General features: G+C 40.7%; 1 protein-coding gene across 2 annotated transcripts in view; it reads left to right on the top strand.

Moving 5' to 3' along the window:
- The first annotated feature begins 3,867 nt into the window (after window positions 1-3,867).
- LOC134541668 (uncharacterized MFS-type transporter C09D4.1-like) overlaps window positions 3,868-23,738 on the top strand; it is a 92,913-nt gene continuing 73,042 nt past the window's right edge. For both annotated transcript variants that reach the window (XM_063385283.1, XM_063385282.1), the window contains exon 1: window positions 3,868-3,964. The gene's annotated coding sequence lies outside the window, so the exon portion shown is untranslated. The remainder of the gene's footprint in view (window positions 3,965-23,738) is intronic.

Below are 23,738 nucleotides of genomic sequence, written 5' to 3'. Positions count from 1 at the left end.
CCACTGACGTCACGTGGCCGCCGCAACGTGAGACATGCTGCGCGCACCTGGTGGATTGCGAGGGTCGTCGCTTCCCCCCTCCATTTCCTAGCTCTCCACATGGCGCTCTGTATCGGCGTCGTAAACTGACACCTTGCACCTGTGGTACTCCGCGGGCTGTAACGCGAGCTGCCGACACGTTTCTCGACGTTTTCTGTTGTCGGGTCGGCGCGAGATATCGTAACTGGTCCCAGCCGCACTCGTGACCTCTAGGAGTGGTGCCTGGGCCGGCCTATATAAGCTCAAGACGCCGGCCTCCGAGAGAGTTAGTTTTTCCGGGGCGAAGTGCCGCGGGTATGGCGGGAGCTCCAGGAGCATCGAAGTGCCTTCACGAAGATTCAAGGCAGAAGTGCTAAGTTCCGGGGCGATAGCCTGGGCGGAAGTGCCGCAGGTGCGGCGGAGTTCCTGGGCTAGGGGATCCTCGGCGAGAGAGTTTCTAGGCGATAGTGCCGCGGGTGTGGCGAGAGTTTCGAGCGAAGTTCGAGCAAGGAGTCGAGTGGAACCTCGGTGAAGGGAAATGCGAGTTATGCAGTGTGTAAATACCGAGTGACTGGGGATTAAACATATATTTTAATGTAATTTCATTATTAGACTTTTTTAGAAGATTATTTGTTAGTGAATCAATATTGGCAATCAGTAAAACTGTAGTGGTAGAATCTTTAATTGGGCTATCCATTCACGAATCCAGTAGATTTCCAAGACGATTATTGTTTTAATAATCGTAACAATATTATATGCATTCACCTCTGTTTCTTGTTTATATATTTATATTCTGGCGTCGTGTATGATATATAAATGTGATTTTCCATTTTATTCAAATATACCAATATATGTATCGAGTGACTACTTATGACCTGTACAGTTTCCGGGTAAGCTGTTGAATTCATTTCGGCTTGAGGTCTCATTTATGCTTTATCTCTGATTTGTTTACAAAAATCACCGAGCAGTATACATAGCTGATGTGACTGCAAGCAATTAAGCTTATGGTGCAGTAACTGTAGTATGTACTTCTACTTCTTAGGAAGTGACTGTCAATTCTGCTTCTATGCAGTGTTGCACTCACATTAGCTTAAGACATAGTCGCAATAGATAATAAATTACGAATTTAATATATACAGACGGTATTTTCATCTGGTGCATTACATTTATTTATTCAATTTTCCTGCTCTAAGACAGTATACAGATCTTCACCGTTACACGACAGGAAGATAGTTTTCATTTGGTAAGTGCCAATTGAAAGATATGCTTTTACATATATTGTCTTCAATCTGTTCTGTTTATTGTGATACGACTATAATATTTTGATTGGTAGGTCGTAAACCATTACTGAGTTTCCATTTGTTTATCTAATGCCATTATAAATTATACTTGTAAATAAAAATAATTGACCTGCTTACGATAAGAGGTAGAAATAATTCTTTCTTGTGTACCCCATTACTGATTCACGTATTTCTTGTACAAATATTAAGGACGCAGATGTTCTTAAGCTGAAGTTACTGAAGGCAATTCTGCTTCAATGCAGAGTCTGCAATCATTTTCCTCTTAGAAAGTTTTTGAGCTTACCACTACTGCCAGATTTCGAAGCCCGCTCAGTCTTCTAAAGTCGGCTTATATTGTGCGGATCCTCCAGTCGCGCCGTGGCATACGGTCCATTTGGAACATTTTTGGGCCTCTTACGTGGTCACGTCGGGGCAATGTTTGTTTGTTAGTTCTGATAGACATATTTTCCAAATTTGTTTTGCTTTTTCCCCTGAAGAACATGAAGGCCTTGTCCATTGTTAGAGTCCTACGTGACCAGGTGAGGAAAAATTTTGGCGCGCCATCCATCCTTGTGTCCGACAATGCGCGCTACTTCCAGAGCACTTTGTATCGTGACATGTGCTTTGAGTGGGCTGTGAAGCCTGTGTTCAGCCCTGTGTACTGTCCTCAAGGCAATCAATCCGAATGTGTTAATAAGGTCATAAAGGGGATTCTTACGTCTTTCTACCGGGATGACCAAACGTTGTGGGACTCGGACCTTGAGTTCATAAATCTGGGCCTGAATGCAGCCGTGCATTCGGCATCTGGCTTCCCGCCCTCAGTTCCTTTCCTGGGAAGGGAGCTGTCCCATCCGCTCCTTAATCAGTGGGGATTGCCCCCGCTGGATTTTTCTCTCTCGCCGTCGGAGTTGGACCATGTGTGTAATGACGTTAGTTGCAACCTAGCTAGTGCGCGGAATGCGGTGGCCACGGCTTACAACCGTGGGCGTAAGGCACACTCTTTTGTTGTTGGGGACCTGGTGCTGTGCCGCTCACACGTGCTGCCTTCGCTAGCGGCGCAGTTGAATGTGAAGCTACTCCCCCCTTTTGCGGGTCCTTTCCGGGTCACTCAGATGTTGGGCAGTAATACTGCACTTCTTGAAGAGGTCTCCTCTAGGAGGAAGCTCAGAAAGGCTCATGTCAGCCAGCTTAAGCACTATGTTGCCCCCTAGTTTTTTTTTGTGTTGGCCTTAGTGGCGGTGTGTGTGCGTGCGGGAGTGAAGCCCATTTTTTTTGTGATCCACACGCGTATATATATCCTTTTGTTTGTTTTCTTGGTTGCTGTGTCGTCTGTTGTTGGCCAACATGTTTCTAGTCATTGTGAGCGCACTCGTGTGTACCTGTTATGTTTGCCTAGTGTACCTGTTAGTTGAAGGGGTTACCCCCACTTTTTGTTTAGCAGACGCGGACCTGGCGAAGTCGGCGTTCTGGGGTCTGTTTATCTTACAGCAAAGTGGTCACTGTTATATATTTTTATATATTTATATCTATATTTATTTTGTATATTTTTATTATATTTATTGCTATGTTCTAGTTTTTGGTGCATTGTTTGGTCGTGCGGCACCATCATCTCTTCTTCCCTTTCCCTACCTTCGCCGCGCGCCCAACCCACCGCTTCGTTCGGCGCTTCCTCCGAGGGATTGCTACGTGTCTACAGCGCGTCTCCGATCGTCTCATCCACCGTCGAGCACCCTCCTCCCCCACACCCTTGTGCATCTGTGCCTTGGATATGCAACAATGTTTCTTCCTGGACTGCCTGTAGTCTGCTCTGCTGGCTGTTTTGTGGCGCTCTCCCTGGCATGGCACGTCAGGCAGAGGCGTCATGTTAACTGCTCGAGAGGTGCCTGCCTGATTATCGCCGACGTCGAGTGCGTGGAGTGATCGAATCGGCCCGAAACGCTGAGGCTCCTTGGAGGATGCCTTGTACACTTGGGGGCCCTGCGTTCGCCGCCGAGGCTCATTCGCGGCAGCTAGAGGCGCCGGCTCAGCTTGGGAGATGGTTCCTCTGAGCGACAGGCGGGCCCCACTCCGTCACCGTGCGGTTATCGTCTTGCATCCTTCTTCATCGATACCTCTCGCCTTGAGCGCCGTCCGGCGTGAGCGGCTTCTGCACCTGTGATGCGGGCTTTCCGCTCTGGCGCGCCGCTCCGCTACTCGTCGTGCTCGGTGGGAGGCTCGCCTTCGACTTCTGGATTCAGCATGAATTCAAGTTGGAAGCCTGTGTATGCTCACTTGTGAAGACTGTCTCGAACCCATAGGAACAGCTGGACTGTTCATTGCATTGTATTCAGATGCTCACCGTACACTCTCCTCGCCAGAAATTGTTTTCCTTCTGCACCTGATGGCAGCTTTAAGGGGTGGGGTTGAAGTGGACTGATCGTCACTTCAGTACTTTGAACGCCACGCGCGCGCTCGTTCCTGGCTTCCCCTTTCCCCTTCCCCTCCCTCCTTTTTCCATCTGTCTGCTGTGACGTCTTTTCCTCCCCTCCTGCGATTGCCTTGCGATAATGGCGCCGCCAAGCGGTCTGTGCTGTGCTCAGCGCTTGGTGCTGTCGCGGGGTCGTTCGCCAGCTACCTTCCTCGGATGCGGTCACAACTGCTGCTTCTGTGATGTCTCTTCGTTACCGGTAGTGTACTTGAATTGATTTTGATATCCGCGTGGTGGCCGCGAGTTATAAGTTAAAAATAAAGGGTCCTTCTCATGTAATTCTTTTTATTAGTATGGATTATTTGGCTGCCACTATCTAAATTTAAGCTGTATTTTGTTCTTGGCTTTAGAAGCACCATGCACTCCATATCGCCCCTATTTGATTGAGCCATGGGGTGTCATGGCAGCTTGACCATTCTTCTAATTTTTTTGCTGTCTCTGTCCAGCCTTCCGCCATTTCCCCGCCTGCCACGGAGAATCCGCTCACGGTCGTGGACGGTTTTGTCAGACCTGAGTCGCTTGTTTTTATTTTAATTTTAGTCTGGGATCTCAGTGGGCTCAGTGGCGTTGTTTAACCGTGCGGCTGCAGTTCGAGGGGATGGCACGACCCGCGCGTGGATTGCTTCATTGAATTGTTTTAATTAAATGTTTTTGGGTATCACATCCGCCTATTGTATTTTGTGGCTATTTTCATGCTATTTGAGGACGTTAATTGCTTGTCCCGTTATTAATTGATATTAATTTGATGTTATTAATTGATAACAGAGATAAACTTAATTACAATTGCCTGTACCCTATTTTAATAGATTGCACAATTATAGGACATTCATATGTATGTTAGTGAAGAAAGGGAACATTATGTGGGTTCCCCGACTGTTAGTCTTGCTGAGTGATTGCATCCGATAAAATATAAAGTCATTTTCGCTATTTCTGTTTTGCTGACTGCCTTTGGGACACCTGCCCGCACACACCCGTCCTCTTGCATCCTCCCCTACCAGAAGGGGACCCATTCGTCCGCAGGTTGTGTTGTAGGGCGGCTCTCAATTAGGGCACCACTATACTATAAAACCAATATAAATGTATCATGTGATTACATAATATATGTACTGGTTCCAGTGATGTTGTTAAATTAATTTATTCTTGAGATGATATTTCTGCAATATCTCAACTTCGTGTACAAAAATCACGGAGCAGTATGCTTTAGCTGATGCGACTGCAATCAATTCTGCCTTTGGTGCAGTGACTGCAGTACTTTTACTTCTTAGGAAGTGACTGAGTCAATTCTGCTTCTATGCAGTGTTGCACTCACATTAGCTTAAGACACATTCGTAATAGATAATATATTACGGCTTTATTATATACAGGCGGTATTTTTATCTGGTGCATTACATTTATTTATTCAACTTTACTGCTGTAAAGACAGTAGACATATTCTTCACCGTTACACGACAAGAAGATAGTTTTCATTTGGTAAGTGCCAAATGAAAAATATGCTTTTACATATATTGTCTTCAATCTGTTCTGTTTATTGTGATACGACTATAATTTTTTGATTGGTAGGTCGTAAACCATTGCTTGGTTTCCATTTGTTTATCTAATGCCATTATAAATTATACTTGTGAAATAAAAATAAATGACCTGCTTACAATGAAGTGGTAAGAATCATTCTTTCTTGTGTACCCAATTACTGATTCACTTATTTATTGTACAAATATTAAGGACGCATATGTTCCTAAGCTGAATTAATGAAGGCAATTCTGCCTTAATTCAGAGTCTGCAAATCATCTACCTCTTAGAAAAGTTTTTAACTTTTTCTGCTTCTTGGCAAAGCCTGTGCTCGCGTCAGCTTCAGGCATAGGTATTCTTTAGTAAATTTAAGGCTTCAATATAAATATGTGCCATTTTTTTCTTATTTAGTAATAAAAATTAATTTCTTGTGCTACTTTAATGACAGCCTACAGAATCTTTAATGTTACAGAATAAAAAGATATTAAATACTCTGATGAAGATCCATATAAAATTCTGCTTTTATATATGAACTTCATTACCATATATTTCTTGTGATGAGAATTCTCATCTGTACACGTGTAGGACTAATGAAATGTAATTTCCCTATCTTTTTATAAAACCAATATAAATGTATCATGTGATTACATAATATCTGTACTGGTTCCAAGGGTGTTGTTGAATTAATTTATTCTAGAGGATACATTTCTGCATTATCTCTGCTTCGTGTACAAAAATCACGAAGCAGTATGCTTTAGCTGATGTGTCTGCAAGCAATTCTGCTTTTGGTGCAGTGACTGCAGTACTTTTACTTCTTAGGAAGTGACTGAGTCAATTCTGCTTCTATGCAGTGTTGCACTCACATTAGCTTAAGACACATTCACCAAAGATAATAAATTACGAATTTAATATATACAGACAATATTTTCATCTGGTGCATTACATTTATTTATTCAATTTTATTGCTGTAAAGACAGTAGTCAGATTCTTCACCGTTACACGACAATAAGATTTTTTTTGTAAGTGCCTTTTGGAAAAATATTCTTTTCCATATATTGCCTTCAATCTATTCTGTTTCTTGTGATAAGACGATAATATTATGACTGGTAGGACGTAAACCATTGCTTGGTTTCCATTTGTTTATATAATACCATCATAAATTATTCTTGAAAAAAAAAAAAAATTACCTGCTTACGATGACGTGGTAGAAAAAATTCTTTCTTGCGATCCCCTTTTCTGATTCACGTTTTTCTTGGCATGCAGTCGTAGAAAATATTCTTTTTTGTGTACCCCATTTCTCATTCGCGTTTTTCTTATACAAATATTATGGACAGATGTGCTTAAGATGAAGTTACTGCAGGTAATAGTGCCTTAATGCAGAGTCTGCAAAATTACTTCCTCTAAGAAAGTTTTGGATCTAGTGCTGCTTCTTTGCAGCGCCTGCGCCTACGTCAGCTTCTGGCACAGTTATTCTTGTAGTAAATTTAATGGTTCAGCCAGTATGTACCATTTTTTCTTATTTAGTAACAAAATTTAATTTCTTGTCCTGCTTTAATGACAGGAGACATTATCTTTCTGTTACGTAATATGAAGATATTAATCAATTTGATGAATAGCCATATAAATATCTGCTTTTATGTATGAACTTCATTACCATATCTTTCTTGTGATAAGAATTCTCACATGTTCATGTGTAGGACTAATTAAATGTAAGTTCCCTATCTTTCTATAAAACCAATATAAATGTATCAAGTGATTACATATTATCTGTTCTGGTTCCAGTGATGTTGTTGAATTAATTAATTGTTGGGGTGACAGTACCGCATTATCACTGCTTCGTGTACAAAAATCAAGGAGCAGTATGCTTTAGCTGATGTGACTGCAAGCTATTCTGCTTTTGGTGCAGTGACTGCAGTACTTCTACTTCTTAGGAAGTGGCTGAGTCAATACTGCTTCTATGCAGTGTTTAACTCGCATTAGCTTAAGACACAATCGCAATAGATAATAAATTACGGGTTTATTATATACAGGTGGTATTTTCATCTGGTGCATTACATTTATTTATTCAATTTTCCTGCTTTAAGACAGTAGACTGATTCTTCACCATTAAACGACAAGAAAAATATTATTTTTTTCTTTTGGTAAATACTAATTGAAATATATGCTTATACATATATTGTCTTCAATCTGTTCTGTTTCATGTGATAAGACTATAATATTTTGACTGGTAGGACGTAACCATTGCTTGGTTTCCATTTGTTTATATAATTCCATTATAAATTATTCTTGTGAAATAAAAATAAATGACCTTCTTAAGATGAAGTGGTAAAAATCATTCTTTCTTGTGTACCTCATTACTGATAACTTATTTCTTGTATAAATATTAAGGACGCAGATGTTCCTAAGCTGAAGTTACCGAATGCAATTATTCTTTAATGCGAATCTGCAAATCATCTTCCTCTTAGAACATTTTTGAGCTATTTCTGCTTCTTGGCAAAGCCTGCGCTCACGTCAGACTCAGGCACAGGTATACTTTATGTAAATTTAAGGTTTCAATATAAATATGTTCCATTTTTTCTTATTTTTTAATAAAAATTAACTTCTTGTCCTGCTTTAATGACAGCCGACAGAGTCTTTAATGTAACAGAATAAAAATATATTTATTACTTTGATGAAGAGCCATATAAAATTCTGCTTTTATATATGAACTTCATTACCATATCTTTCTTGTGATGAGAATTCTCATCCGTTCACGTGTAGGACTAATGAAATGTAAGTTCCCTTTCTTTCTATAAAACCAATATAAATATATCATGTGAGTACATTGTATCTGTACTGGTTCCATGGATGTTGTTGAATCAATTTATTCTTGAGGTGACATTTCTGCATTATCTCTGCTTCATGTACAAAAATCACGGAGCAGTGTGCTTTACATGATGTGTCTGCAAGCAATTCTGCTTTTGGTGCAGTGGCTGCAGTAATTCTACTTCTTAGAAAGTCACTGAGTCAATTCTGCTTCTATGCAGTGTTGCACTCACATTAGCTTAAGACACATTCACCAAAGATAATAAATTACGAATTTAATATATACAGACGGTATTTTCATCTGGTGCATTACTTTTATTTATTCAATTTTACTGCTGTAAAGACAGTAGACAGGATCTTCACCGTTACACGACAAGAAGATTATTTTTTTTTTAATAAAGAGCCAATTGAAAAATATGCTTTTACATATATTGTCTTCAATCTGTTATGTTTTTTGTGATAAGACTATAATATTTTGCCAGGTAGGACGTAAACCATTGCTTGGTTTCCATTTGCTTATATAATGCCATTATAAATTATTCTTGAAAAATAAAAATTATAGACCTGCTTACTATGAAGTGGTAGAAATCATTCTTTCTTGCGATACCCATTTCTGATTCATGTTTTTCTTACCATGAAGTGGTAGAAATTATTCTTTCTTGTGTCCCCCATTTCTCATTCACGTTTTTCTCATACAAATATTATGGACAGATGTGCTTAAGCTGAATTTACTGCAGGCAATCAGGCGCGTAGGAAGCAAATATTTAATGGGGGGGGGCAAAGGAGAGTATCATTATAAGTGGTGGATTTAACAAAGGGGGTGTCCGGGGGCTCTCCCCCGGTAGAAAAAAAATTGTATTCTAAGCAGCAAAATGGTGCTATTTAAGCATCTTTCGTACATAAAAATAGAATGTACTACTAGCAGAAATTTTAACTTTTTTTATAACAAATTTACTTAAGGCTCGGCATCACAAAACAGTGTTCACTTTTCAGTTTTCGCCTCGTAGAATTCATTTTAAAGGCAATTTGTTGAATTTTCCCACTGCACAGAGTACATAAATTACAAGCACCTTCAAATTTAGTCCCCAGGTATCATCAAGTTATCTAGAGCTGTAGAAAAGGCAAAGATGTATTTATAATTAAAAATATGTTTGACTAATTGCATCATTATTACATGACGGTGGTTGAAGATTAATATTTTTATCGTGAGATAATATATTTTGCCAACTATATATCGCTATAGTTACAAGGAAAGTTCTATACATCAACCAAATCTGAAATAAGGCTCCAAAGTTTTGAAAATTTACTATTCGTTATGTTTTTTATTGAAAGGAGTACTAGAAAGTATTTAAATTGTATTCAGAAAGGTCAAAATAATTTATTTAGCATTTAAAATTAAAAAGTCACAAAAATTAATTTTTCGAAAAATGCAGTTCAACTTTAAAAAAATTAAAAAAAAAAAAAAGATGGAAGAAAGCTTTTCGCTATAACACTTATCATTTTATTCAGGAGAGTCGAAATTTTATTTTGGTATTAAAAATTAAAAAAGTCAATATACGTATTAATTTTTTTACTGTCAGACTCCCCTTAAGAATAAGTTTAAAATGCGAACCCCACAGAATAGGCGAGTGAAGATGCTTAAAAATAACTGCAAATCTGCTTGATAAATTCTTGTTCAATGATTTGTAGATTCAAAGTAATTTTTTTTATTACTCGATGGAATAATCTCGAGCGACGAGCGTAAAAAAATAATGTAACGACATACTAAACTTTAATGTTAAATAGGTATATTATATTTGGTTTTTGGGATCATATAAAAATTCGCCTCAGTCTAAACTGCTCAAAAGTAATACATGAGTTAAAGGAATCCAACTGTTCTTTAGGATCTTTGTCTTCACAGGCATCACAGCCTAATGTGCACTGATTTTAAGGCGGTGGTTGTGATGAACTGCAGGACTGTGCAGAAAGGTTGTTGAAGAAAAAGTTGATGCTTTTCTGAGTCATTGTACGCCGCAAAAATTAAAATACTGTTATAAATTTTCTCCATAAACCCTAAATGTTTTTTCATCACTGCCATTCCGCACTACTCACTCACGATACTATAGATAAATAAGTTTATTTTAAACATTTCTGTAGTACGGCTCACAAAGTTTCTTGGACTTAAAAGCAAGACGTACAGCTTTTGAATGATGACTGATGTGGAAAGCGCTCTGCACATCAGGTCGTTACCGTTAGGTAGAAATGAGGCGGGGTGAATGCAAGGGTGTGAAGGTCAGGTAGACAAGGGTGGATAAAAACTGAGCGAAAGCTACTGCAACGAGCGGAAACATTTATTGGTCTTATATCCCCACAATAATATTTCCGCTATCAGCACTGTGAAACGTGAATATTTAGAAGAAAACAAGAACAGTTTCCGTATTTATTGTGCCTGTACACTTATCGGAAAGTCTTAATTTATTTTAAGAATAAAGTAACGCACAGACTAAAAAAATCCCAAAAAACCACTTATCATTGCAATGAAGACAATGCCTCTTGTTCATCTGATGCAATGGCCGGGCAAAACCATCACTTTGCCCGGCCATGAAATGTTATGGCCGGGCAGTCGCCTGGGTCGCCCCCCGGTTCCTACGCGCCTGCAGGCAATAGTGCTTTAATGCAGAGTCTGCAAAATGACTTCCTCTAAGAAAGTTTTTGAGCTAGTTCTGCTTCTTTGCAGGTCCTGCACCACATCATATCGGGTACATTTAATCCATTAATAACTTTAAGTGTTTGACGCGTGCCCGCCCTTCCTATATTAAATGTCACGTTACTTTACGTGATAATTAAACCCAAAACGTGTTTTAATTAGTTCAGAAGCAATTCAGGGAAAAATGTTTCGGCAATAGGCCTACTCACGTAATATGCGGCGACGAATCTGTGCGACGTCGTAGGTTATAAACAAAGCAACGAACAATAGAATAATTCATTAAAGCAACCAACCATCTTCGCCCTTTATTTTTTTTACGTCGCTATAACCACACATATTAATGCACTTCAGAATATAATAGTAAATATGGACGAGTTATGTATACAAATGGATATTTTTCTTTCGCCACAGCTAAACATGTACATTGTGACGCCATCTTGTGAACGGCGATCTACCAACTGTATTAATATTTTATAATAGTATAAATTTAACTAATTAAGTTGTGAAAGCAAGTTTAAATACTTTTTAATACATAGGATTGAATATTAATGTAGGTACATATAATTATTTATGCCACATTAATCTTTTCTTTTTAATTATTTATATCTAGTTTATACTTCCACCACCAGGGCAGGGAAATTTTGGCGAGAGTTATGCGCGTGCATCTCATCCCTTCCAAAGAGGAGTTAGTTCGCCCCTCCATTCTTTTTCTTCGTTCCCGCGCATTTCTCCCTATATAAAGGCGAGGTCATCCACCTGAAAAGCAGTTGATCGGCCCGACGGCCAGTGAGGCTGGATTCCGCCCACTGGCCATAGGACGATCATAGGGGGAGCAGCAGAACGACTGGCTATCCGTTTTCTGCTGCTCGCACCCCTCCTTCGCGAGTTAGGCCATCCGAGGACCTATCTCGGCCTAGGGAATTTGTCTCCCCCCCCCCCCTTCTCCGGACGATAGGGTGTACCGTGTATAAATTCTGTGTATGTAGTGAAAGCCGACGCAGGCGACAAATTGAACTGTTTGGACAATTCAAGTCAATAAAAGTTCCTTGTAAAATACCGACATTATTTTCAATGAATAGCTTAGCCCCTATCCCTCACCCCATTAGCTATTCGCCTTCACCAGCCAACTGTGACTCCTGCCGCAAGACCAGCAGTTGGACCTTCTCCACCCGATACCTGGCTCTCACCCAAGAGAGACATCGGTAAGAGGAGACGGGACCACAACATGTTAAAAGCAACAGGTTTAATTTTTATCTGGTGCAGCAATAATAATTAATTTCTTGTACTGTGTTAATGACAGCAGACAGTTCCTTTTTTTATTACAGAAAAGATGATAATTTTTTTTTTGTGAAAAGTCTTATAATCTGCGTACATATATTGTTACCAACGTAAACAGGAACGCAGGGCGTGCAGGTTCTGAGCTGGCTGGCGGAAGAACACGGCCACTGACGTCACGTGGCCCCCTCAATGTGAGACGTGCAGCGCCCACCTGGTGGATTGCGGGGGTTGTCGCTTCCCCCCCCCCCCCTCTTTTTAAACTCTCTCCTCATGACCCACTGTCTCGGCGTCGTAACCTGACACCTTCACCTGTGGGAGTCGCTCGAGCTGCCGACGCCCTTTCGACGTTTTCTGGCGACGGTTCGACGCGGGATGATGTAACTGTCTCCAGCTGCGCACGTGAATTTTAGAAGTGGCGCCTGGGCCTATGTAATCCCAGGACGCGGACCTCCGAACGAGTTAGTTTTTCCGGGGCGATAGTGTTACGGGGATATGGTGGCAGCTCCCGGGGCGGCAAGTTCCCTGGACGAAGGTTCCAGGGCAAAGATATCAGTTCCTAGCTGATAGTCTGAGCGACAGTGCCGCGGGTGCGGCGGGAGATCACGGGGTGGCGAAATTCCTGGACGAATGTTCCAGGGCCTACAGTTCAGTCCCGGGGCGATAGTCGGGACGATAGTTCCGCGGGTGCGGCGGAGTTCCTGGGCGAGGAGTTCTGTTCTGAGCGAGTTTCTCGGCGATAATGCCGCGGGTGCGGCGAGAGTTCCAAGCGAAGTTCCGAGCGAAGTTTCGAGCTGACTCTCGGCGAAGAGAAGTTAGACGGCGGCGTCGGAGTGTTTCGACGGAGTCCCGTGACGGATGTCCACGAGGTGTGCTGCGGCGAGAGTTGCGCCAGAGGTGCGGCCCAGCGAAGTGTGCGGTGTGTAAAAACCGAGTGACTGTGGAATAAACATTTTTATTAGCGTAATTTATTATTATGCATTTTTAGAAGATTATTTGTTAGTGATGTAAATATGGGCAATCAGTAAAAGTAAAGTGGTAGAATCTTTAATTGGGTTATCCATTCACGAAACCAGTAGTTTTCCCACCACCAGTATTTTTTTACTAATCGTAACAATATCATCTTCATTGACATCTGTTTCTTGTTAAATATTTTTATTCTGGTGTCGTGTAGGACATATGTATAAAATGTGGTTTTCTGTTTGTTTCAATAATACAAATATATGTATCAAGTGAATACTTAAGATCTGTATAGTTTCCGGTGAAGTTGTTAAATTTATTTCTGCTTGAGGTCATATTTCTGCTTTATCGCAGATTCGTTTACAAAAATTATGGAGCAGTATTCTTTATATGATGTGACTGCAGGCAATTCTGCTTTTGGTGCAGTGACTGCAGTACTTCTACTTCTAAGGAAGTAACTGAGTCAATTCTGTGTCTATGCAGTGTTGCACTCACATTAGCTTAAGACATAGTCTCAATAGATAATAAATTAATAATTTAATATATACAAACGGTATTTTCATCTGGTGCATTACATTTATTTATTCAATTTTCTGCTGTAAAGACAATAGGCAGATTCTTCACCGTTACACGACAAGAAGATTATTTTATTTTGGTAAAGAGCCAATTGAAAAATATGCTTTAACATATATTGTCTTCAATATGTTCTTTATCTTGAGAAAAGACTATAATATTTTGACTGGTAGGCCGTAAACCATTGCTTGGTTTCCATTTGATAATATAATGACATTATAAGTTATTCTTGAAAAATAAAAATTAATGACCTGTTTACAATGAAGTGGCAGAAATCATTCTTTCTTGTCCCCCATTTCTGATTTACGTTTTTCTTATACAAATATTATGGACAGATGTGCTTAAGATGAAGTTACTGCAGGCAATAGCGCTTTAATGCAGAGTCTTCAAAATGACTTCCTCTAAGAAAGTTTTGGAGAAAGTCTGCTTTTTTGCAGTGCCTGCGCTCACGACATCATCTGGCACAGTTATTCCTTCAGTAAATTTGTAGCGTTCAGGTCCGCTACCATCAAACTTCGCGCGTCGGCGCGGGCATCGGCGCATCTTCCCCTCCCTCCTTCGCACTCCTAGTGGGTGTTTGATTTCTCCTCGCCTCCAATCCTGGGGTTGGCGCATGCGCGCTGTGCCGAGCCGATTTAATATAAGCTGCTGTCAGGTTGTAATTCGGTCTTGTTAGCTTGGTTTGCTTGTCTCGTCTCATCTGGTCTTTTGCAGTAGCTTGAGTAGCTACATGGTCTGTTTAATTCGGCATGTAGTCTGTTAGTTTTTAATTGTAACGACGTGCGAGAGCATCAGGGAGAAGAATGTAAGTGTTTTTCCTTTTTGTGAGTGAGGTGGTGGCCCTTGCCCTTATGTAACGTAAAATAATAGGCTGTCTTGTTTAAATTCCCTTTCAGTCGCCACTTAGAAAATTATGTTTGAATTAACTTAATTAACTTAATGAACTTAACTTTCAACTTGTAGTAACTGTTCTCCCCTGAGGCGTTGACGTACATAAAACGTACGTAAAGTAATTTATTGTAACAGCATGTAACTTTCTTGCACGCAATATTTTGTTGTTTACGTATTTTTGCCTTTGAATTCTCATTTGTTGTAACATTTCTGTATTTGAGGCGTCTGTCTTGTGTGAACACAACGCCCTTTTTGATGGTCCGTATAGGGACCACGCACTGTTAAGCAGGTGTCACTTCCGTGTTTCTTGACCTTGATAGATGGCTCGTCCACCTAAATAATTCGTCGTGTATGTTCCTTGTCAATTATTAATGTCACCAATTAATTGAAACTTAATTGTAAACATAGTCTGTCTTGCTATCTTACTGTTCATCAGTATTTATATTTGGCCTAATTAAATGCAAACGTAAATCGTATAGATATAATGCATTTCAAGTAATTAAACCTGCTCCCAAACACCTTTCCGCAGTCGCAGCCATGTTATGGTTCTCCTCGCCTCTAAGCTTATAGGCTTTCAACTGCGCAACTCTGCTAGGGACAGAGTGCTTAAAGTGTGTTTGTTTCTTTTTTTACTTGCATCATGGGGACTCCGGCAACCGGGTGGATATACAGTTTGCGGAGAGACGACCTAATTCAGATTCTGACCGAGGAAGCTGTTCAGTTGGAGGAGGACGCTACCGTAGCTACCCTTCGTGGTTTGCTCGTTCAGCATGTGCGAGGCGCCTGGGAATCGTCAGAAGAGGTACCGTCTCGGCAATTCCCTACTCCCACTAATCCCGCTTCTTCTAACTCCAGATTGAACGAGAAAATTTTCTTTGCTAATTTAAAACTTCTCCTTTGTCTTGACCGCTGTGAACCGCGTGCGGTTCTGGATTTTTTGATTGCGGCTGCACGCTTAGCTGGGTTAAAACTAGTCTGTAAGGCGGAGCAACTTTCTTAAGCCTCTGTGGTGCGGCGTTTTTGCCACTGCTCACTGACGCCATAAGCCGGAATTTAACTTTCGCGCAGTTTAAGACGTCTGTCTTACAGTTCGCTTGTCCGCCACGTGTCTTGGAAACGTGTAAACGTGAGCTAGTATTCAGGTTTCAGAAACCTAATGAACATTTATTACAGTTCATTAATTCCGTTGCGGCCTATGCTGAGGTTCTGGAATTGAACCTCTCGGAAACTGAATTAACTCAAACTATAGTAGACAACGTGTCACCGCTGGTGTTACAATATAGAGCTATGCTAAGCCCTCCTTCCAGTCTGAGTGCTCTCCGCAAGTGGAGCTCAAACGTGGAAAATAGATTGTTAGCAGTTCAAAATTATCAGGAGGATTTTCACACCATGCCTACACCAGGTAGTTTTGTATCTAATTCTAAAGTCAAATTTCCTAATGTTCAGTCCGCTTCGCAGGTCATCTCTGAACCCGCACGCGGTATGCGCGCAACGCGACACGTTGAGTGTGCAGCTAGTGTTATTGATCCCTCTGTCGGGGCGTTCTTTAATTAACTCTGTTGTGTTCGATGCATGTTGCATCAAATATCCTAATTTGCAAAAACGTGTATGTACCGGCTCTGATGTAAAAGTTTGTGTCGCCAACGGCGTGATTGTTAATTCTGACGTTGAAGTTGAACTTCACTTAAAAATCGCGGGTTTTTCTTGGAATTGGCGATTTAATGTAGTTCCGGGGTTATGTCATCCGCTCATTTTGGGATTAGATTTTCTGGGAAAAACTCGATGTTTGTTAGACGTCGCTAATCAGGAAATTGTATTCGGCTTTCATCCATCTAAAAAAATTAGACTCATTCATCAGGACTCCACGCCTATTGTCATGTCGTGCTCCGACAATTCTGACGTCATCAATAGGGAAGCTGTTATAGCTGACGTCATGAATACGTATTCTGACGTAATTACCAGCCGAATAGGCAGGTGTGATGTCATGCCTTATAAATTCTATCTTAAGGACTCGTCTCCCGTCAGGACTAAGGGACATAAATTCTCACCCCCCAAGTGGCATAGATTGAAAAATATCATCAATAGTCTCTTAGATGCAGGAGTTATTACTCCCTCTGTTTCCGATTTTAGTTCGCCTTCCTTTTTAGTTCCTAAAAAGGAGGCTGGAGAATTTAGGCTGGTTCATAATTACAAAAGAGCTTAACGATAATATTAAAGAGGAGGGCTACGAGTTGCCAACCGTAGAGAGCGCCCTCCAATGCCTCGCGAATGCAGCCATATTTTCTGTTATTGATTTAAATGCTAGCTTCCACCAGTGTGTCTTGCATCCTGATTGTCACAAATACACTGCATTTTCTAACCCTTGGGTGCAATTTCAATTTAATCGAGTGCCTATGGGTGTGTCTTTTGGTAGCGAGGCGATGAGCCGAGTGCTAGATCACATTCTAGGCGACTTGAAGTATAAATCAGTATTTAATTACATTGACGATATTATCGTCTACAGTGCTAATCTGGAGCAGCATAAACAACATTTGTGTCAGGTGTTTGATCGCCTCAGAGCCTCTAATTTAACAGTAAATCCCGATAAGATTCTCTTGGGAAAAGACTACGTTAAATTTTTAGGTTACATCATTTCTAAAGAAAAACTTATCATGGATACCGATAGTCTCCCCTATTGTAAATTTCCCTTCTCCTAGGAACGTCAGAGGAGTTCAAAGATTTCTGGGCATGACGGGATATTACGCTCGCTTCATTCCCGATTCCCGATTACGCTGTAGTCCGCTTAATAAACTGCGTAAAAATTATGTTGTTTTCGAGTGGGGCGACGCTCAACGGAAGGCCTTTGACAGCCTTAAGGCCTTGGTGTCTTCTCCCCCTGTCTTGGTTCTTCCTGATTTTCAACGCAGGTTCGCCCTGCAGGTAGAAGCATCAAGCATCGCTGTAGGTGTCGTACTTGGGCATATTGAAAACGATAGGTTGCGCCCTATCGCCTATGCCAATAGAACACTCACTGACGGGTAACGATGTCTGGGTACATACGAGAAGGAAGCCTTAGCGTGTTTGTTTGGCGTCGAGAAGTTCGCATCTTATATTGATTGTCACGAATATGATTTGTATACGGACAATCAGGCGCTCAGCTGGCTCTTTACCCATCCGAACCAGCTCGGTAAGCTCGGGCGCTGGGTGTTGAGGTTGTCTCGCTTTAAATTTAAATTACATCATATTAAGGGTAGTGATAATATGGTGGCTGATGCGCTTTCGCGAATGTTCTCCCCGGATGAGTTTGATACACGTGTTTTGTCTGCGGCTGAAACAAAGCCGATTTGCGCCGCTGTTTGTAAAGTATTTCCCGCGTCTTTTCTTAGCATTCGTCAATGTCAGCAGGAGGATCGGTTGTGTATTCAAATCCAGAAGGATTTAAGTGCCGGTAAAACCGTTCCATATATTGAGGAACAGGGTATAGTGTATTATACCGGGAAATCCGGTAGGCAAAAGAAGGCTGTTCCCGCCTCCCTTCGCCCTATGGTATTGAAATACTTTCACGACTCCTTGTTGGGTGCGCACTTGGGCATCGACAAAACTTTTCGTCGAATTAGCGCGCATTTAGCCTGGCCTGAATTGTGAGCTGATGTTCAAAAACATGTGCGATCATGTCGAGATTGTCAAGTCTCGAAGCCCCCGCAGTGTAGCAAAGTCGGCTTGTATTGTGCTGATGCTCCTGTCGCCCCCTGGCATGTGCTTCACATTGACATTTTCGGTCCCCTCACACGATCAAAAAAAGGTAATATTTGTATTTTGGTCATCTTGGATATTTTATCAAAATTTGTGTTGCTCATTCCCTTTAAAAATATGAAAGCCGTTAGTATTGTTAGAGCCTTACGATAGCAGGTGTGGAAATTTTTTGGTGCGCCTGCTATGATAACTTGTGAAAACACACGTTATTTCCGTTCTGTACAGTTTAAAGACATGAGTTTCCAATGGGTCATTAAGCCCATTTACAGCAGTCTGTACTGTCCTCAGGGAAATCAATCTGAGCGCGTTAATAAAGTGCTTAAAAGTATCCTTACAGCTTTCTACAGGGATTATCAGACGCTATGGGATAGTGATCTGGATTTTATTAATGTAGGGCTTAATTCTGCAGTGCTTTCAGCCACTCCATTCCCTCCTTCGATCCCTTTCCTAGGTAGAGAGTTGACTCACCCCCTCCTTAACCTGTGGGGACTGCCGCCACTGGAATCCACCTCTGATGATGAGTCACTGGAGGCCGTGCTTGATAGTGTTGCGTGTAATCTCACGAAGGCTCGTCATCCCGTGGCTAATTTGTATAACGCTTCGCGGAGACCTCATGATTTTGTAGTTGGAGATCTTGTGTTGGTAAAGAATTTTTTGTTGCCTAGTTTGACTGATAATATTAATTTCAAATTAATTTCTCCGTACGTTGGTCCGTACGTTATTAATAAATTTTGGGGGAAAAATACTGTTTTGATTCATAGTGCTGTGAGTTCTAAAAAATTCAAAAAAGCCCATGTTGGACAGCTAAAGAAATTTAATATGTAGCCTTGATGGTTTGCAGTTGTTTGGGCGTTCGTGTCTGGCTTTGTGTTTATTGTTTGTTTTTTTTTCAGTTTGGTTGATTCTGTTTCCCCCCCCCCCCCTCCTTCACCCGTCGCCGACGTCATGCCCACAAGAGGATGGGCGCCGCTGCGCTGTGGACCTGATGCTCAGCCTGCCTGCTCCGCCGTGGTCGCTGGTGCCCGTCCGTTTTCCGCTGCGTCTACGAGGCCGCCCGCCTCTTCTGCCGTCGTGACAACATCGATGCGAGTTCGTCATCCGGAACGCAGCATCTGCATGTTCGTGTGCGGCTCTTCCCTGGCTCTAAGGGCAGGGGCCCGCCCTGAGGAGCCTTCTTCGACTCTCCGCGGTACGCTCGATGCTGTGCCTGGCCGAGCGAGCGGCCGGCTACTCTGCGGTGCTGACGTGCTGGCGTGCCGGCGTGCCGGCGTCGGCGGTGGCGTTCCTCGTCCAGCTCGTCTTGAGCCGTAACGTTTGCCGTGAACGAGTCAGCTGGACGCACGCGGTTGCACCTGGAAGTCCTCACCCGTGTGAGCAAGCAACCCGCTCGACAGGGGTGCGAGGTGAAGAGTCGAGTCAGCCAGGCGCCTGTGTGTATGCAGCTTTGGGGACGCCTGTTGCAGCCGTGCCCGGTGACGCGTCTGCCTGTCGACTTCTACGGACTTTGGTGCTCAAAATCACGAATGAACTTGACCTTCTTGGGACGTCCCGCAACTTCAAGACTTGTCTTCAGCGCTGAGGATGCCTCTTGGTATATGTAACTGACCTTTGAATTCATTCAAGAAAACTTGGCCTATGTATTTGGCGTATGTAATCGCATGTATTTTTGGACTTTAGGTTTACATGTTTGAAAATAATTGGTTTGGACTTGCAGTTAAATCATTTCGTAGGCACTACAAGTATTTTGTGAATTGTTTGAAATTGTTTCGAATTGAAGTTATGAACCTCATGCTTGCGATGTCGGCGGGCACGGTCATTCAAGGGCAGGGGAGTTGAAGCGGTCAGGTCCGCTACCATCAAACTTCGCGCGACTTCGCGGGCATCGGCGCATCTTCCCCTCCCTCCTTCCTCCTCCTAGTGTGTGTTTGATTTCTCCTCGCCTCCAATCCTGGGGTTGGCGCATGCGCGCTGTGCCGCGCCTATTTAATATAAGCTGCTGTCAGGTTGTAATTCGGTCTTGTTAGCTTGGTTTGCTTGTCTCGTCTCATCTGGTCTTTTGCAGTAGCTTGAGTAGCTACATGGTCTGTTTAATTCGGCATGTAGTCTGTTAGTTTTTAATTGTAACGACGTGCGAAAGCATCAGGGAGAAGAATGTAAGTGTTATTCTTTTTTTTGCGAGTGAGGCGGTGGCCCCTAGCCCTAATGTAACGTAAAAAAATAGTCTGTCTTGTTTAAATTCCCTTTCGGTCGCCACCTAGAAAATAATGTTTGGATTAACTTAATTAACTTAATGAACTTAACTTTCAACTTGTAGTAACTGTTCTCCCCTGAGGAGTTGACGTACATAAAACGTACGTAAAGTAATTTATTGTAACAGCATGTAACTTTCTTGCGCGCAATAATTTGTTGTTCACGTATTTTTGACTGTGAATTCTCATTTGTTGTAACATTTCTGTATTTGAGGCGTCTGTCTTGTGTGGACACAACGCCCCTTTTGATGGTCCGTATAGGGACCACGCACTGTTAAGCAGGTGTCACTTGCGTTTCTCTTGGCCTTAATAGATGGCTCGTCCACCTAAATAATTCGACGTGTATGTTCCTTGTCAATTATTAATGTCACCAATTAATTGAAACAATTGTAAAAATAAGTCTGTCTTGCTATCTTTCTGTTCATCAGTACTTATATTTGGCCTAATTAAATGCAAACGTAAATCGTGAAGATATAATGTATTTCAAGTAATTAAACCTGCTCCCAAACACCTTTCCGCAGTTCCAGCCATGTTATGGCACTTCTTGCCTCTAAGCTTATAGGCTTTCAAATTTAATGGTTCAGAAACAGTATGTGCCATTTTTTCTTATTTAGTAACAAAATATAATTCCTTGTCCTGCTTTAATGACAGCAGACAGTCTCTTTGTGTTACAGAATAAGAAGATATAAATTACGTTAATGAAGAGCCATATAAAAATCTGCTTTTATGTATGAACTACATTACCATATCTTTCTTGTGATAGAATTCTCATCTGTTCAGGTGTAGGACTTATGAAATGTAAGTTCCCTATCTTTCTATAAAACCAATATAAATGTATCATGTGATTACATTATTTCTGTACTGGTTCCAAAGAAGTTATAGAATTAATTTTTTTTTGAGGTGACATTTCTGCATTATCTCTACTTCGTGTACAATAATCACGAAGCAGTATGCTTTAGCTGATGTGACTGCAAGCAATTCTGCTTTTGGTGCAGTGACTGCAGTACTTCTACTTCTAAGGAAGTGACTGAGTCAATTCTGCTTCTATGCAGTGTTGCACTCACATTAGCTTAAGACACAGTCGCAATAGATAATAAATTACGGTTTTAATATATACAGACGGTATTTTCATCTGGTGCATTACATTTATGAACTCAATTTTTATGCTGTAGATACAGTAGACAGATTCTTCACCGTTACACGACAAAATGATTGTTTTCTTTTGGTAAAGATGCAAATGAAAAAAATGCTTTTCCATATATTGTCTTCAATCTGTTCTGTTTCTTGTGATAATACTATAATATTTGGACTGGTAGGACGTAAATCATTGATTGGTTAACATTTGTTTATATAATGCCATTATTAATTATTCTTGAGAAATAAAAATAAATGACCTGCTTACGATGAAGGGGTAGAAATCATTCTTTCTTGCGGTCCCCATTTCTGATTTACGTTTTTCTTACCATGAAGTGGTAGAATAAATTTTTCTTGTATACCCCATTTCTGATTCACGTTTTTCTTTTACAAATATTATGGACAGGTGTGCTTAAGATGAAGTTACTGTAGGCAATAGTACTTTAATGCAGAGTCTGCAAAATGACTTCTTTTTAAGAAAGTTTTGGAGCTAGTTCTGCTTTCTTGCAGTGCCTACGCTCACGTCAGCTTCTGGCACAGTTATTCTTTTAGTAAATTTAATGGTTCAGTAACAGTATGTGGCATTTATTCTCAATTAGTAACAAAAATTAATTTCCCTGTCCTGATTTAATGACAGCAGACAGTATCTTTGTGTTACAGAACAAGAATATATTAATTACTTCGATGAAGAGCCATATAAAAATCTGCTTTTATGTATGAACTTCATTACCATATCTTTCTTGTGATAAGAATTCTCCTCTGTTCATGTGTAGGAATAATGAAATGTAAGTTTTTTTTCTATTAAAGCAATATAAATGTATCAAGAGATTACATAATAACTGAACTGGTTAAAGTGAAGTTGAATTAATTTATTCTTGAGGTGACATTTCTGCATTATCTCTGTTTCGTGTACAAAACTCACGGAGCAGTATGCTTTAGCTGATGTGACTGCAAGCAATTCTGCTTTTGGTGTAGTGACTGCTGTACTTCTACTAGGTACTTAGAAAAAGACAAAGTCAATTCTGCTTCTATGCAGTGTTGCACTCACAATAGCTTGAGACACAGTCGCAATAGATAATAAAATACGGGTTTAATATATACAAGCTGTATTTTCATCTGGTAAATTACATTTATTTATTCAATTTCCCTGCTGTAAAAACAGTAGACAGATTCTTCACCGTTACACGACAAGAAGATATTTTTCTTTTGGTAAGTGCCAATTGAAAAAAAAATATGATTTTTCATATATTGTCTTCAATCTGTTCTGTTTCATGTGATAAGTATATAATATTTTGACTGGTAGGACGTAAACCATTGCTTGGTTTCCATTTGTTTATATAATGCCTTAATAAATTATTCTTGTGAAAAAAATAAATGACTTGCTTACGATGAAGAAGTAGAAATTTTTATTTCTTGTGTACCCCATTACTTATTCACGAATTTCTTGTACAAATATTAAGGACGCAGATGTTCCTAATCTGAAGTTACTGAAGGCAATTCTGCTTTAATGCAGAGTCTGCAAATCATCTTCCCCTTAGAACGTTTTTGAACTATAACTGCTTCTTGGGCAGACCTGCGCTCACGTCAGCTTCAGGCACAGGTATTATTTTAGTAAATTTAATTTTTCAATATAAGTATGTGCCATTTTTTCTTATTAAGTAACAAATAAATTTCTTGTCCTGCTTTAATGACAGCCGACACAATCTTCAATGTTACAGAATAAAAATATATTAATTACTTCGATGAAGAGACATAAAAAATCTCCTTTTATATATGAACTTCATTGCCATATCTTTCTTGTGATGAGAATTTTCATCTGTTCACGTGTAGGACTAATGAAATGTAAGTTCCCTATCTTTCTATAAAACCAATATAAATGTATCATGTGATAACATTATTTCTGTACTGGTTCCAAAGAAGTTATAGAATTAATTTTTCTTGAGGTGACATTTCTGCATTATCTCTACTTCGTGTACAATAATCACGGAGCAGTATGCTTTAGCTGATGTGACTGCAAGCAATTCTGCTTTTGGTGCAGTGACTGCAGTACTTCTACTTCTAAGGAAGTGACTGAGTCAGTTCTGCTTCTATGCAGTGTTGCACTCACATTTGCTTAAGACACAGTCGCAATAGATAATAAATTACGGTTTTAATAATTACAG

This window comes from Bacillus rossius (genome assembly GCF_032445375.1).
Source record: "Bacillus rossius redtenbacheri isolate Brsri chromosome 4 unlocalized genomic scaffold, Brsri_v3 Brsri_v3_scf4_1, whole genome shotgun sequence".
Lineage (NCBI taxonomy): Eukaryota > Metazoa > Arthropoda > Insecta > Phasmatodea > Bacillidae > Bacillus > Bacillus rossius.
This window is presented reverse-complemented; position numbering and strand designations above follow the sequence as displayed.